Source organism: Habropoda laboriosa, unplaced genomic scaffold (assembly GCF_001263275.1).
Source record: "Habropoda laboriosa isolate 0110345459 unplaced genomic scaffold, ASM126327v1 scaffold302, whole genome shotgun sequence".
NCBI classification, from domain to species: Eukaryota; Metazoa; Arthropoda; class Insecta; order Hymenoptera; family Apidae; genus Habropoda; species Habropoda laboriosa.
This window is the reverse complement of record NW_017100444.1, coordinates 263,623-266,312: the sequence shown is the minus strand read 5'-3', so window position 1 is coordinate 266,312 and position 2,690 is coordinate 263,623.

Sequence of the window (2,690 nt, the reverse complement as noted above, 5' to 3'; positions counted from 1 at the left end):
AATTTTTCTTTTTATAATAAATCAGAATATTGATTTTTTGCAATTTGACAATAATTGTTTTTAATTGTTTTCACCGTAGGGATTGTATGAATCTACTCGTTTTTCTACCCATGCCGGCGCGTAAAACTACATTTAATGGCATTTTGTGACGTTAATTTCCAAATAAATCACATGCAAAATATTAAAATTTTGTACAAAAGATTTCCGGGAATATAATAATATTTTTTTCAATTTTTCAGAAATAACGGTCTGCAAAAAAGAAAATTATTTATAATGTTTGTGTGGTAAAAGTAATTTTCTGTGCTTTAAAAAAATAATCCAGAAAGCTCAAACTCTCTTGAGTAAAATGAAGAAAAAGTCATGTTCGTAAGATTATCCCTGTGATAAAAATATATTTAGCATGTCACGACACGTCAAAATCGCAATTTTCAAAAACAGTATTCGTATCTCCTAAACTATTTAGTTTTAAGGGTTTGTTTATAAGACGTTTTCTGTCCACAATCATACCCTGAATTAACTGATAAAATTTTGTTCGAGAAAATCACCTGTAATAGCAAATTTCAAGAACAATCATTTTTCTCAATTTGCAAAAACTCAAAATTTTGATTTATCCCAATTTTGTGTTTGAGTATGTAATTTATATACACAAATTTACACTAACATTACAAAAAGTTATAATTTTTAGTATATTATTTAAACAAATGGACTTCTTTCAAATTTGTTTACGCAGGCATATTCGTCGTTCAAAAATACAAATTTCGATAACTTATATCACTCCTCTATCTCTAATAGCTTTTGAGATATTAGACTTCATATGTGTTAGCAACCCCTTTGAAGTTCGTCTCCGAAATCACACTGAATATTATTGGAAAATGCATCATCTTCAGACACGTTCCATTTCTTATCGTTCTAATATAAACAAGTGACGTTCGTAGTTACATATCGGTTAGTTAGACTTAACGGTGCGATACTCGGGTTCGAAAAGACCCAGGCACTACTGGCCGAGGGAGCTACAAGGAGGCTTAACCTTTTCGCTACGGCGCGCTTGTGACAAAATATGATCGCTATGAACGGAGCGCATTACTGACTAGTCGACACTGAGGTACATTTCATATCTGATTTTTGTTTCCCATATGTTTCCAATATCTGTCTTATAAGATTTAAATGAAATTTGGCAAACGATAATTTTGTCGCAAAAACAAAAAAGAAACAAAAGTATATATGGTATGAACGTATATGTACGCTCTTCGTACCCGAGCGCCCACTTTTCGAGAGCGTATATATACGCTCTTCGTATATGAATGTTCATTCTTCGAGGGCGTATATATACGCCCTTCGGAGCGAAAGGGCTAATATCGATGAAGAAACTCAAACGAACGGACATGAGATAATTCAGACCTAATTTCTGAATATTTCCCACCTTTTTATCTTCACCGAATAAATACACCTAATCCCTTACATGCGTTTTAATTTCCCAACGAACTCCACTTTTCTACATATTAACGAAACTTAACAACTTATTCCTCATTCTTCCACATTTCTATTCCCGACTACGTACTCGCATACTTTTCCACGAACCATTTCATTTCCGTTTCGTCAAATACGTATCTTCCTTGCACTTTTGCAAATAGAATCTTTCACGGTGTGACACATCGAAAAATCGAGAGAGAGAGAGAGAGAGAGATAAAGAAAAAAAGAAATAAAAAAAAATGGCTGTACCGTTCCTGAAAGTGTATTACTCATTCGACACGTGTCATTGTATTCACGTCACGTAACGCGAACGGAAAAATCTCATATGTCGTGCACCGTCGCGAAACTGTTTGAAAGAAAGCCGGCACAAGCTGGAATTCCGACGAGTTATTCGCCTACAAGGACTGAGATTCACCGGAAAGCGGGTTTCTTCTTCTTCTTCTTCTTCTTGGTCGTCTTCTTCTTTTTCTGCTTCTCAAAAGGCGAGTGTCTCGTCTCGTTTCGTAATTCCTGGGTAAATAATAGCACCAAAAATACACACTGGCATGTGTGAAAGACCTTAAAAGAAACTCCGCCATCCAGTTCATGGAATTTGTAAAACCTTAAACAATGAATGGGAGACGCGTTGGAAATTCACACCGGCACGGTTTCTCGCCCGACTCGATAAGAGGTAGCGAGCAGCGGTTTTCGGTGGAAAAACAGAGCAACCTGGTAGGTTCTCCAAACGTATTAGCGTCATTCGCTCCATCGAAGTGGTAAAACATGTGCTCAATTGTTCAAGAAGAGCTCGGAGCTTGCGTAACAGACGAATGTGCGTTGTCTTTAGAGTAAATATTTCGAGTTGGTTTAACGATGTTTTAATGGTTTAGCGATTAATTACCTCTGATAATAATTTAATAATTAACTACTTCAGCATTTTTCTAACAGGGCGCTGATTATGTTATTGGTAAGTAAAATTGGTACTCTTCGTATAAAAGTAAGAGTAACTTGCAATAATTAATAGTTTAGTGATTAATTACTTCTGATAATAATTGTTTAATTTACTTCAGTATTTTTCTAATAGGGCGCTGATTATGTTATTTGGTAAGTAAAATTGGTGCTCTTCGTATAAAAGTAAGAGTAACTTGCAATAATTAATAGTTTAGTGATTAATTACTTCTGATAATAATTATTTGATAATTGATTGCTTCTGAATTTTTCTAATAGGGCGCTGATTGTGT